This window comes from Fukomys damarensis, unplaced genomic scaffold (genome assembly GCF_012274545.1).
Source record: "Fukomys damarensis isolate Sample0158 unplaced genomic scaffold, DMR_v1.0_HiC HiC_scaffold_16, whole genome shotgun sequence".
In the NCBI taxonomy this organism is placed as follows: domain Eukaryota; kingdom Metazoa; phylum Chordata; class Mammalia; order Rodentia; family Bathyergidae; genus Fukomys; species Fukomys damarensis.
Window position 1 is genome coordinate 7453155 of NW_022900928.1, and position 14569 is coordinate 7467723.

Here is a 14569-nt window from a genome sequence, read left to right on the forward strand (position 1 = left end):
AGTAAGTGGGTTTGGGTCACAGTTTGGGCGCTCAGAGCTATCACTGCTCTCGGTGATATCTGATGCTCTTCACTGCTTCTTTTTAAAAACCCACACCTGGTCCATTGAGACAAATGCCATGGCAGCACTGGGAGGGCTGTAGTTACCTCAGACCACTGAGGCTGAAACACACTCTTCCAGCTTCACAAGAGAGAAGCTCATTACCCTTCAAAAGGTGAGGACAGAGAGGAATAGTCACCTCCCTACAACCAGAGTGCTGGGTACTTTGTAGACATGTGACAAGGAAAGGCTCTGATGCTTCCCATACCCACCTTGCCAAAATGTTTGAAGATACTCTTTCAATAGAATACAATGAAGTAGATACAGGAAACTCTTTAAACTCCAAAGTATAGCTTCCCTGTGGATCAGTTTTTGCTTTCTTCACTCCTTTCTAGATATTCTCTTATGTTTAAGCCCCAAAGAGATTGCATTTATAACCTCAGAGCAGGTAATGGTTGTCACAATCGTCAGAACATTACACTGGCCTTCCAAGCACTGAAACCACCATTGGTAGTTTTTGCTTCCTTGTTTTGATGAGAGAAACAATGAAAATAGTAGAATTCTTTCATAGATAATATCAGTTTCTATGCTAGGAGTCAGAAATTCAGAGAAGAGTAGCACGAGTGTGCTCTCCACTTACTCACACCTTTGGAAGAGCAGCAATACTGCTCCCTCCTTACACTGGGGCTTCACGCTCAATGGTTGTTTGTGCTTCTTATTTTCCCTGTGTGAGTCCATGTGTATCATGTCCACTGAGCCCCCAAACAACAGCTGCATAGCAGTAGAAACCAATTCCAGTATTGTTATTGCTTCTGAAGACTGCCAGATCTAATCTCCAGAGAGGCAGCAAAATTTACCTGAACATTTTCAATATATATTTTTGTTGTGTTATTAAATTTCAAGGAGCTAGAGTGTTACATGAATTTACATCAAAGTATAAGCAATTTAATATTTTAATTTCTTTTTTTCTTAAGTTTATTGGTACATTCTAGGTGTACAGCACAGTTACATTCATTACTGGGATCTTGTACCTTTACATGACAGGTCTTGGTTCTCATTTTTTCCCCTTGTCCCTGCCCTCCATTCACCCCTTCCTCCCTTCCTCATTTACAAACACTTTTTTTTCCATTTTTTCATTTTCTCATTTTTTTTTCTTTTTCCTTATTCACTTTCCACTACCCTTCCCACTTTTCCTACACCATTAGCCCTTTTCTTCCTATTTCACATTGTTGATTATCTTATTAGAATCTTGGGTAGTATTACAGTTTTTCACACCAGAGAAACTATTTGGTAATTATACATGTATGACATTTACTTCACTTAGGAGTATATCCTCAAAATATATCCATTTTCCTATGAATGACTCTAATTTCTCATTCTTTATGGCTGAGTAGTATTCCATTTTATAAAAAAAAAACACATCTTCTTTATCCAGTCTCCAACTGATGGGCAAATGGGCTGTTTCCAAGTTTTAGCTATTGCAAACTGTGCTGCTGTAAACACAGGTGCTCATATGTTACTGTGATATGATTCTTTTAATTCTTTTGGAAAGATATCCAGCAGAGCTATGACTGGGTCAAATGGAACCTCTATTCACAGCTCTTTGAGGTATCTCCATATTGATTTCCATAGTGGTTGCACCAATCTGCACTCCCACCAACAATGGAGAAGGGTTCCTTTCTCCCCACAACTGCGCCAACATTTGTTATTGTGTCATTTCTTGATAGCAACCATTCTTTGTGGGGTGAGGTGGAATCTCAGTGTTGTTTTCATCTGCATCTCTCAAATGACCAGTGATGTACAACATTTTTTTACATATTTATTTGCTGCTTTTACTTCTTTGAGAAATATCTGTTCTTTTCAGATGCCCATTTTTGAATTGGGTCTTTGTATTTGGGGGGGATGATTGTTTTGAGTTCTTTATATATTCTAGATAATAGTCCTTTGTCTTAGGTGTAGCTGGTAAAATTTTTTTCCCAATTTGTAGGTTGTCTCTTAGTTCTGTTGATGGTTTCTTTTGCAATGCAGAAGCTTTTTAATAAGATGAGATCCCAGTTGTTGTTTTTTTTCTGCTACTGGGGATTTGTTCATAAAGTCTTTTCCTATGCCAGTGTCTTCAAGAGTTCTGCCTAATTTATCTCCCAGCAAGTTTAGTGCTTCTGTTTTAATATTTAGATCTTTAATCCACTTGGATCTTAATTTAGTGCATGGTGAAAGATAAAAGTCTAGTTTTAATCTTGGGCAGGTTGAGATCCGGTTTTTCCAACACCATTTATTAAAGAGGCTATCTTTCCTCCAGTGGGGACAGTCAGCTCCTTTGTCAAAGATGAGGTAGCTGAGTACATCTGGAGTTGTTTTTGTGTCTTCCAGTCTGTTCCACTGATCCTCAGGTCTGCTTCTTTGCCAGTACCACGCTGTTTTTATCACAGTGGCTTTGTAGTATAGTTTCAAATTGGGAATTGTTATACCCACTGCCATGTGTCTTTTGCCTAGGATGTCTTTTGCTATTCTAGTTCTCTTATGGTTCTAAATGAATTTTTGGATTCTTTTTGGTAGTTTTATGAAATATAGTGTTGGAATTTCAATTGGCATTGCATTGAATCTGTATAGCAGTTTTGGTAGTATGGCCATTTTCACTATGTTGATTCTTCCTGCCCAGAAGCAGGGGATATCTTCTGATTTTCTTATATCCTCTTCAATCTCTTTTTTCAGAGTGCTGTAGTTTTCAGTGTAGAGGTCTTTTGCTTCTTTTGTAGATTGATTCCTAGATACTTCATTTTTTGGATGCTCTTGTGAAAGGAATTGTTTCCCTAATTTCTCTTTCAGTGAGTCTGTTATTTGTGTACAAGAAGGCTATTGATTTTTGGGTGTTGACCTTGTATCCAGCTACTCTGCTAAAAGTGTCAATTAAGTCTAGAAGTCTTTTGGTGGAGAATATTTTAATTTCTAATACACTTTTTTTATAAATTGTCAAGGTATTTCATTCATTCCAGTTTCATCATCTGTAATTAGTACTTCCTACCCCAGTCACCTGTGCAACTGCATTACAGGGAAGATTCTAGTATTTTAAACAAAGTCCTTTTTAATGAATTAACCTTACAACATGGTACTCCAGGAACCAACATAGGAATAATTAGGTTGTTGCCTGATTTATAATATTCAATTCCACTTTCTGCATCATTTCAGGAATAGGACCATTAATTCTGTGTTTTTCTCTTCCAAATGGACTCCACCAGCAAGTATTTAGAGAGTAGATTTTGTCACAAAATCAGCCCGAGGAGAGCAGAGATGTAGTGACATTTATAATCACAGAGAATGAGGCAAGTCATTCTGGAATGCTTGTGGATGTTGAAGTGTACTTGTGTCAAGGAAGAAGACATGAATCCTTGCTAGTTGAGAGTCTACTATTGCCTCGCAGATACCCCAAATTTTAGAGATTTCTTAGCAATATGTTGGAAGACCTTCCCAATGTCATCTGTTCTGAAAAGAAAGCAATTATGTTACATTTAGCCTGTAAGTGTTTATTCACATAACTAAAGAAATGATTCTGCACTTGATGAAGACTTCCCCGAGGTAAACTCACCCATGAGCAAGGATAGCCCCATCATTCCTGAAAAACACCATTAGTTTATGCTCTCACACTTATCTGCCTTTTCCACTCTTTCCTGTTAAAACCAATTCCTTCCGCCTTCATTGGCTATACTGATATCATGATGTTATCTATTTTTCAGTGCAGAAGATAACTTTGTTTTCCAAGTCCCAACCCCTCTTCCCAAGGCCTAGCCCTCTGCTTCCCATCTTTCTATTCCTCAACCTCCTGGTTGCACTCTGTAAAGCCGTCTGTACTGACCCTGGTAGTGCTAAAGGAATTTAGTTTTAGAAAATACAGAAGGCAGAAAGTTTCTATGTCCCTCTCTTTGTTACTTAGATCAGAAAGCATGCACTTACTGCTTTGGGGCAGTTCTCTTGATTTTCACTGCCTGAGTCAGGATGTTTCTCATCTTGCCTATTGTGCAACAAAACTCTGTCATACTTAAAAGACTGAGCGCTCCTTTCCTGCTCACATGTATCTTTACTGTGCCGTACTATGCCAGGGCCTGAGCTGGGCCTTGGGTCAGCCTCATGAACATGAAAGCTCCGTCCTGGCCCATGTGAACTTCGCATTATAGGGAGAAAGGCACGATAACTATTTCAGAAAAAAGTAATTATTATAACTAAGTAAAAACCGGTCATGATGATAGAAAACGGACTAGAGGTTCATCATTAAACAATGGGTTAAAAAAAAATAGCCTATCTGAATGAATGGTACAAAAGTAAACTTTGGTAATCCTTTCTCCTGAAGTACACGGGATAAAATAAAGTGTCAGTAAGGCTGCACTCCTGCTGGGGGCGCTCTTTTATAGCCCTTGGGGCTGAACTGAGGGCTTCTCAATAGTAGGCAAGCACTGTACCCTTGAGCTGTGCCTCCAGTGCTTTTGTTCTTATTTTGAGAGACAGAGTCTTTCTAAGTAGCCCGGACACACTGCGCAACTGTGAGGCTCCTCCCTCACCCTCTCCGCAGTGGATCTGGGAACGCAGGGGTGCGCCATGCTGCTCAGCTTCCTCTGTTAGGATTCAAGTGGGTTGACTACTTCTAGCCGCTTCCACCTTCTGACAGTTACATCCCTCTGCTCTTTGGCCTGCCTGACCCTGACAAGTGTCCCCTGCCCCCGCTTGGGAAACCATTGTGATTACAGTGCACCAGTCCAGATACTAATGCAGGGGCTTGCACCCTGAGATGCTTACTCACTTCTGTAAAGCTCCTTTTTCAGTCTATGGAAACATATTCTCATGCATATAAAATTAAGGTCTAAACAGCTTTGTGGTGGGCTTTATTGCACCTATGACAGTGAGGATGTTTTCTTTTACATCTCTCCTAAATAAGTTAACACATTATTGTGAAGAAACTAGAGAATGCAGAAAATATCGGTCAGCTTCTTGAAATCATGCCTAAAACTAAGTAAATACATGAAAAATATGCATAGAAATAAATGCTGATTGGTGATCTTAAACACTAAAACCTGAATAAAACATAAGCAGTCCCCAATGACCTAGTGCATGTAGGAATATTTGGGTTATATCTGACACAATGAGAAATGATATCTATAGGACCACACAGCGTAGTAAAGAGTGAAGATTTCCAACTGAGCATGATATAACATTTCATTACTCGTCCACGCAGGTCCATGCTCTGTGCTAAACTGGACTTCACAGCATGATCTGTAACTTGGGATAAGTTTATTACGCTTTCCGATTGATCCATATGTGTGTGTGTGTGTGTGTGTGTGTGTGTGCGTGTGTGTATTTTCCCCATAATACACATATAACTATTCCTATGCATACCCACACATTACAGCATGCATACATGTATATAGGCTATGTTTGAATATTTTGCATTCATTTTGTAACTTGCTTTTCCTAGTTATCAATCGGCGTTGTAAAATATTTTTAAATAAAGAGCTAGTGCTGTTTTTCAAAAAAGAACATATTTCATTCGTTTAGTTACCTCACAGATTTGAACCACTAATTTAATACCACATTTACATGGTGTGTTTTTTGTTTAATGAATTAGGCTATTAACTTAGACTATGAACCTTGAAATCAGCAGATGGTGACATAGAAACTTCTTGCTTCCCTTAACCACTGTAGGATTTGATATTCTATGATTCCAGTGCCAAAAATATAAGGAAAATAATAATTATGTATGAAAGCATAAGACATTTCATTACAGGAGAAAACACTTTAATGTAGACTATGTTTATAAACAAGATTTTTTTGGTTGTTCATAGCCAATGTTAATAGTATTAAAACAGGCCAAACATTTCCTTCCTGCCTTCCTTCCTTTCTGTTTCTTTCTTTTTTAATAAATTTTATTTTATTTTATCCCATTCTCCCCTCCACCCCTTCCTATATACAAAAGCTTTGTTTCCATTTTTTACTTCTATTTTAACTTTTTTCTTGTCCCTTTCTTCCCTACTTACAATCTCCCTCCTCCCTTGCTCCTCTTCCCATTTGAATACTTTCCTCCCATTTCCCAACATCCATTATACATCTCAGTCATTATTTTCACTTCTGGTCTCTCACACCAGAGAAACAATGTGATATTTAAGCATGTGTGTTCCAGTTATCTCACCTAAGAGTATGGTCTCGAGTTCCATTCGCTTAGCTATAAATGTCTGAGGCTCACCCTTTTTTATGGCAGAGTAGTAACTCCATTGGACAAAAAAATAAAAAACACATCTTCTTTATCAGTAATAATAATAGCAACTGATATAATTAGCATGTGAATTTCATCTCACTTTAGAATCTTTCCCATCATTCTTCCACTTTCTGAAGCAGTTTTTGAAGTCCTCTTCTATGGCTGTTTTTAGGAGATGTGATAAAAATTATGTGAATGCTGCTCCCCAGTGCCATTAAAGGAAAGGCCAGCTCCTAGAGTCATGATTCACCTTATTCACCTGGTCTGGCACCTTGTGACTTCTGGATCTTCCCCAAATTCAAAATGATCATGAAGGGTAAATGTTTTGAATGAATTCAAAACACTGAGGTGGCCACACCAGTGCAACTAGAGACAGTCATGAAAGAGGGGTTCAGGAATTGCTTCAGAGTGTGTCAAGAATAACGTGATAGCGTATTTGAAGTGGGCGGGTATTTTGAGGCAGATAAATGACAACATGTGTCTGTTGTAGTTTGTGTCTAGATTGTCCCCCCAAAGTCTCATGAAGTCTTAGGTGGCGCTCTTTTAGAGGTGGCTGAATCTAGAGTGTTTGATTGATAGGCTCAAGGGCAGTAGGATTAAGGCTGTGAGCGCTGTCTTCCCTTAGTCTTCTGAAGAAAGGGCAGAAAGATGCTGTTAAAGTCCCTTGTCGCTTTTGCTATCCTGGGGGTGACATGAGCTGTGTCTCCTCTGAGAAGCCCCCTGCTTTGGAACTAACTGCTTATGGACTGAAACTTCTATAATCTGTGAACTAAATAAACCTTTTTGCTTTTCACTTTGATGTCAGTTATTTTGTCTCAGCAATGAGAAAAATAACCAAGACAGTGTCTTACTCTCATTTTGTAAATTTTCAGTATTCGTTGTGTTTTGCAATCACAGTTCATATAACTGCTGTTAGCTATAGGACACAAGAGACAGAATTCAAATATCTCACATTAGAAATAAAAATGCAGGACTTTCAGCTGGCAGTAAATGTAATGTAAGTTAATTATTTGATGTTTCTCCTCCATTTATCACTAAATTAATAAATATCCCCATACATGATAAAAATGCTATGGAAAAAAATGTGCTTTAGTTCTGGCATCTATATCCAAGCACCATAAATAGCAGTGAGTATTTAGCAGTGAATATTTCCTTCAGCTCTGGAGACTGAGAATCATAAGGTCAAGGGAATAGCAGATCGGCACCAGGAAGACGTACTTTCTGCTTTGTATATGGCTATTTTCTCCTTGTGCGCTCTCGCACCATCAAGAAAGAAATCACCTCTCTCATTGTTCTCTCACCAGGGCATTTACACCATTCACAGAGGCTGCACCTTCAACACCTAAACATCGGCAAAGAATCACAGCTGCCTTCTGTCATCATGGTGCAAATTAGGAATTTCCTTGAGGAACCACAGATATTCACTTGAGAACACACGGGTGTCACTGTGTTCTATATGAATTATCATAATATCCTTTCAATAATACAAACACCAGAAAGCACTACTGTTAAAGAGCAGCATGGATCAAATAAAATGTATTCAAAGAAAATAGACCATAATGAAGTAGAGTCCAAGTTTAAGAAATAAATTGTAAAATGTGAGGCAAGTTAAAGATTTGGAAAGCAGATTTTCAAGGGGAGGTCTAACAAGTTTTATTATCTAAGTCCTAACCACATGTTATAGTTTGCACCTAACCCGCCCCCCCCCCACGAGCCTCCGGTACTCATGGGTTGGGCTTCTGGAAGGATATTGGGTGATGGGCTTATAGATGATTTTGTGCTAGGAGTGGGGTTTGATCTAAAGAGCCAGGCCACTGGGTGGGGGTGGAAGGGTGCAGCTTCCTGCCCTGCTCCTCCTTGCATGTCTCTGCTGCTGTAAACCATATCAATCTTCCAGTGCTGTAATGCCCCAGAGCCAGCAGACTGTGGACTAAAACTCACACAAACTGTGAGCCAAAAGAGTCTTTTCTGGCTTTAAGTTTTAGGTGCCTGATATTAGGCCTAGTAACAAGAAAGTGACTAAATTTTCTCAAAGTTATTGGACACTCTAGGCTTTTTATTTTGTTTTTACAATTAGAGCTCTGGACAAAATTGGTCACTTCCCAAAGTGATTGAGTAGTTGGCCCTCCAGATATCTGAGAGCAAGTTTACAACTGACCAATATTGTCTGGGGTTGTAAATTCAGGTAGTGTTGTATTAATCAGTATGATCTCCCTTGAACTTTAAATACTATGAATAAAATAATTGACTGATGTGACCATTGACACCATGTGAGGTGTAAGATTGTAGCTGATGAGGACATTGTTGGAAATTACACTATTATTTTGGAAACGTGGTTGCTAACTGAATATCAGCCCATGTATAATACCACAGCTTTGCTTTGGATTGGAAGACAGTGACAGGATTTCAAATGCGCAGGATAGGTATCTCGTTATTTTTGTGCACTGAAAGAGAAAGATGTTGATGTAAAGGGATAGAGTCACTTATATTTTAAAATTTATTCAAAAGCATTAGTTTTACTGTTAGGATTAAAAACTCAGAGGAAAAAATCTAACACTGGTAAACAAACGAAGCATCGGTGAGATAAAAGTGGTGTTTCCAGTACGAAAAAGGTCAACTTCAGTCTTCACAGCTGAATTTCAATTGAATGAATTTACTAAGGCTCAGATGTGTGGATTGGAATGAGATAATAACAGCTTCTCCACTCACAAACTCACACACAGCAGATTTAATTCTACCAAGCACTTGGGAAGCCAAATTAGCAGGAAAATACATTCTGTTGAGGAAAGTGTTAGATCAACTCTGAGAATGGGAAATACCCCAATTTAATTTTTTATGTTGGTCATTTTCTTCTTTTGTTACCATTTCCCATCAATTTATTAACCTAGATAGTGGTTCTACCGAGAGTATGAAACTTTTTGTCAACTCCCATTCTGTGTGTAGTTGTTTAGTTCAACTCTCAGAGCTCAAGTCTATTTTCTTTACCTCCAAGGTCAGATGGAGCCTCTCACTATTTTTATGTATGTACTGTTTACAAAGATAAACATAAAATGTGCAATTCAGCACGGAAAATCCACTTGAACGGCTGTGGCAAGGCACAGAATTTCTTACATTGCTTCTGTCCAGGAGGAAGTGTCTCGATATTGTCAAGAGATATTTGTTACATTATAAATAGAGGAGATAAAATGTTTTCTTTCAGATCTCTAACATATTTCAACTAAGGTAAAGTAAAATTCTAAAGTGCACCCTAGGCTTTGGAAATCTTTACTTAGAAGAGTTAATCAGTGTGACTGAATGGCAATTTTAAACACCTATTTTTAAAGTAACAAAAAGCCTGTTTACAGAATTCCTTTTTTTGATAGGGAAGCCATTCTTCCTGCAAAAGCTGTACATTATCACCTTGCACAGAACAAGGCCATTCATCCCTTTAATTTTTCATCAAAGATTTATTTTTTAAATTTGTTTTAAAGTCCGAATATGTTTTATGCTAGGTGGTGTGCTGGATTATGCAAAACAGTGTGAAGTACATTTATTGATCAAATTATCTTTAATGTCTCCTTCATTTACCATTTAATAACTTATTGAAGCTCTGAAGTGTGATGGAAACGGGGTTACACAGGAGAATCCACAGGTTATCTGGAGATAAAAATACTCAAATACAGTTGCATAGCCACGACACTAGAACTGTATGCGCTCAGAGAAGGGGGCAGAACCATGCCGAGCTCTGAAATAATAAACGTGTCTGGAATAAGGAAACATTTCACTTCTCAGACTTGATAACTAGGAGAAGAATCAGAGCAAAGGAACTGGCAGAGAGAAAATGACAGTGAAAGTGTCATGCTTGCTTAGGATGTAATTTGGGGCCAATAAAAATCTCAGATTGTCCCACAGAATAATTGTTGCAGAGGTTTCAAATACAGATTCACAGTGTTTCACTGCTTTGAAAATAGAGTAATTATTAGAACCACTACTGAGTATTTTTAATGAATTAATAAAAAGTATATATACTTTGGTATCACAAAATTGCTTATAACATTTGGTAGACATATTTCAATGTAATTGATTTCCACTGTTATGCATTATAGTTCACACTTTTAAAAATATTGGCATCCTTAAACTACCACAGGAGTCCAAGGCATCAAAAAAAAAAAAAAAAACAGACTACCACCTCCTTCAACAAATTTTCTATGATTGTGGCTTCAGTTATTACCAACTCACGTAGCATCTTCTGGTTAAATACCCCTTCTGAACCTCAGACTTGCATATCCAGCTGCCTATGCAGGTGCGAGATTTGGGCATCTCTGAGTTACCTCAGAATCAGTACTTTCAGTGTGAAATCAATGATGAATTCTCTGCCAGACTTCTCTACCTGGTGGAGAAGGGCTTTAGTGACTCAGCCCTGCTCACCTCCCAGCCTCATGCTGTGCAGGTATCCTCCTCCTGTTTGCCCACTGTGTTGGGGTGCGAAGAGGGGAAAAGTCAACTGTGAAAAACCTATATATGGAAAATTACAGAACACTGAAGAAAGACATTGAAGAAGAAGACAGTAGAAAGAATTTTCATATTTGTGGAAGGGCAAAAATCATATTATTAATATAGCTTTATTCCAAAAAATCAATCTACAGTTTCCCTGTGAGAGAAACTGAAAGTGTAAATAAGGATCAAAAGGCATAATAGATAATGTGAAATAGGAAGGAAAGGTGCAAAGGGGAAGAGGAAAGGGAGGGGAAAGGAAAGAAGGGAATGGAATTAATATGGCAAAACAAAACAATGGAAACAAAGTCTCTGTAAATAGGGAGGGGTGGAGGGGTTGAAGGGAGAACAGGGGAATGGGGAAAATAAGAACCAAGATAGATTATATAAAGGTACAAATTTCCAGTGATGAATGTCATTGTATTGTATACCTAAAATACACCAATTAAATTGATTTTAAAAAGGATCAACAGATTAAATGCAATTCCCATCAATTTTCCAATGGCATTTATTGCAGAACTAGAAAAACACAACCCTAAAATTCATATAGAAATACAAAAGACCCAAAATAGCCAAAGCAATGGTAAGCAAAAATAGCAAGGTCTGGTTTCAAATTATACTGCAAAGCAATAACAACAGAAATGGGATGGCATTTATACAAAACTAGACAAAAATGGAACCCATGAAAGAATACAGAAACAGATCCATACAAGTACAATCACCTGATTCTACCAACAGGCTGAAAACATTCAGTGAAGAAAAGCCAGCTTCTTGAATAAATGAGTTTGGCTGTTGGTCTGAATGAAGAGAATTGAAAGACAATTGCTCCTCTTACTGTTCACAGAAATCTATTCCAACTGGATAAAGACCTTGGAATAGGATCTGACATATTGAAATTGCTAAAATAAAAAAGAAACCCTTGAAGTCACAAACAGAGGCAAGGATTTCCTGACTAGGCCTCCAATAGTGCAGAATGTCATCACAATCATCAACACATGGGGCTACAATACATCAAGAAGGCTCTGCATAGAATGGGAAAAAACCAATAGCGTGAGGACCCAGCCTACAGAATTGGAGTGAAATCTTGGCCAGTCACTCTTAGGACAGAGAACTAATATTTATTCAAGAAGCACAAAAAAGAAAAAGAAAAAAAAAAGAATAAATGGGCAATGGAAATGAGATTACTCACCAACTTAATACAAATGACTAAAAATATATGAAATGTGAATTTGTGTGCTGTGTGACTGCATCAGAGGACCCCATTCCAGGTAGAAGAACTTTGGTTTCTCAAATGTGTCTAGCATGGAAAGTGAACCTTCAAGTATTTAATTATATTAAATTTTTGAAAAAGTACTACAAATTATCATTTGGACTTCTTACAGTATGCTTGTATGAACTATTCCCTTTTTTGACCAAGATCTCAGATTTGTCGATTACTAAACATTGTAAAAGGGGCTTAATTAGGTTGTTAAGCACTAATTTCCACAACAATAAAAGGTAGCCTAGTAATTCATCTTTGTTGATTATAAGATTATATTAAAATGTTGACAGTTACTCTGTTCTTAAAAAGTGTTTGTTTTTTTTATCCATATTAGAGGGGGCTCATTTAAAAATAAAAAATTTTAAATGATTGTTTCTTTCTCTCTTGCAATAATTTCACACAGAATGGGCATTGGGCCAAAACTGATATATTTCTTTCTTTTTTTTTTTTTAGCTTTAATTGAGTTTATTGGTACATTTTAGGGATACAGTACAGTTACATTCATTGTTGGGATCTTGTACCTCTGCATGACAAGTCTTGATTCTCATTTTTTCCCCTTACCCCTGCCCTCCCTTCACCCCCTCCTCCCCTCCCCATCTACAAACACGTTATTTCCATCTTTTCGTTATCTCACATTTTCAAAACTGATATATTTCTTTTAATAAAACAGTATCATCTTGAAACATTGAAGCATACGTTACACAGATAAATAATAAAATTCTTGTATGTCCATAGAGAAAATCATGTACAAGAAATATAAAGACAGTGTCATAACCAAGGGCAGCTAGGAAACTACAAAGAAATATATCAGTGTGATCTAATTTCTTTTATTTTTTTCTTATTGCTCTGGATTCACTAAAATAATTGCTTACTTATTTAATACATTGCATTTTAATTGTGTAATTTTCAGTTTCATTTTTGTTTAAGGTATTGTTTTAAATATCCATTTTGTTCACCATTACCTTGAATATAACTGGTATAATTTCAGAATTCAATTTCTAGAACTCATCATGAAAACTACTTGAATCGATTCTCCTGCAACGTCTAATAAATAAAAAGTCTATTACAGTTGATATTCTATTTTATGGATGCTATGCTTCTATGAACTGTACATAATGATGGGTATTATTACAGGAACTGCAAGTGATATATTTTATGTTGTTATATTCATAATCACAATGATGGATGATTATTTGTCCACAAGCAAAAGATTTAAAATGTAGAGAAACATCCACACTGATTTTTATTTTACTTGCATCTAAATATATTCTGTGCCTCTCTGATCATCCATTGCTGAATAGTCTTCACAGGTTCTCTTTTCTCTATACACCAACCAGCTACCTTCAGTGAAGTTGCAGAGTTCTGATGGAGAGGTTTTTCTTTTTAATTTGTTTGTTCTGTTTTGTTTTTGAAACTTGGGTCCTTGTGCTTGTGAGGCAAGTGGTGGAACCACGAACCACTGAGCTAAATCCCTGGCCCTTGATGGAGAGGTATTTGAAGCTGGTGTTGAAATTGAAATTGCCCCATAATCTTTGATGATCACCACTATGTTAGAAGGCTTGGGAATGGGCGAAGAAGGAGGCGATGACCCAGTTTCTCCACCAAATGTTAACCAGCAGTGTTTAAGAAAGCCACGCAGGGGTCCACTCAGCACAGGGCTGACCCTCCTCTCTCTGAGGATGAGAGCAAAGTACCGTGAACAGAAGATAGCCCTGTTTAGGACCAAGAATTCCTGCAAGTTGACGAGGAACCCTTTTGAACTTATTCTGGCAGCAAACTCCCTGAACATCAAAGGTTTGCCTGATGTTATATCAAGACTGGTGCCAGGATGATCAGGGGGAAACTCCTGAGCGGAGGTGCAAGACCTGATATATCAAAAATGACTGTACTAGAGAGCAGGATTCCCAAGTGTGCAAGGAGAACCAGTGGTGTGAGGTCATGCCTGGCACTATGATACTGTAAACATTCTTCCAAATACTAGTTGCCTTGCTCTGTTTGCAATTACATATTTTAGGTAAATAATAGATACAGCAGCAGATCCATGTGTTAGCATAATATCATCCTCATTGCAGTGTAGGTTGAGTACAGATGACAAAGCAATGGCTGAGTTTTCCTAATCCGAGCAAGTCTTCCTGTTTTTCCTTATTCATAATAAAAACCAAACTGTGGGTTCTCTGTAGACAGTGAAATTTTGAATTTCCCCTCTTGTTGCTTAAAGTAATTTTTGCCAAGTTTATTGTCCAGTTAATTTTAGCTATTTTTGAAAAGCCAATACTGTAAGTAAAACAACTTGAAAAACATTTTCTGAAATAGAATTAACAACTTATTATCTTTATTCACAAGTGGAAAGCCGGAAAAAAAGCTACTTGAAGCAACTGTTGTGAGAGAGGTTATGAGGATGTCTTCCAGCTTCCTAAAATCAGGCAGTACCCCTGATGCACATCAGGCTGTAAGTAGCAGATCTTCCTTAGTTGGACCTGAGGACTTGATTTCAAATTCTTAATCTTCTCTGCTTTGAATGTGTTGCTTTGGGACCCAGTGACTACCATGTTTGTGGT

General features: G+C 37.6%; 1 pseudogene; it reads left to right on the forward strand.

Annotated features, from left to right (window-relative positions):
- The first annotated feature begins 10553 nt into the window (after positions 1-10553).
- Positions 10554-13973, forward strand: LOC117286252 (annotated as a pseudogene).
- Positions 13974-14569: the final 596 nt, after the last annotated feature.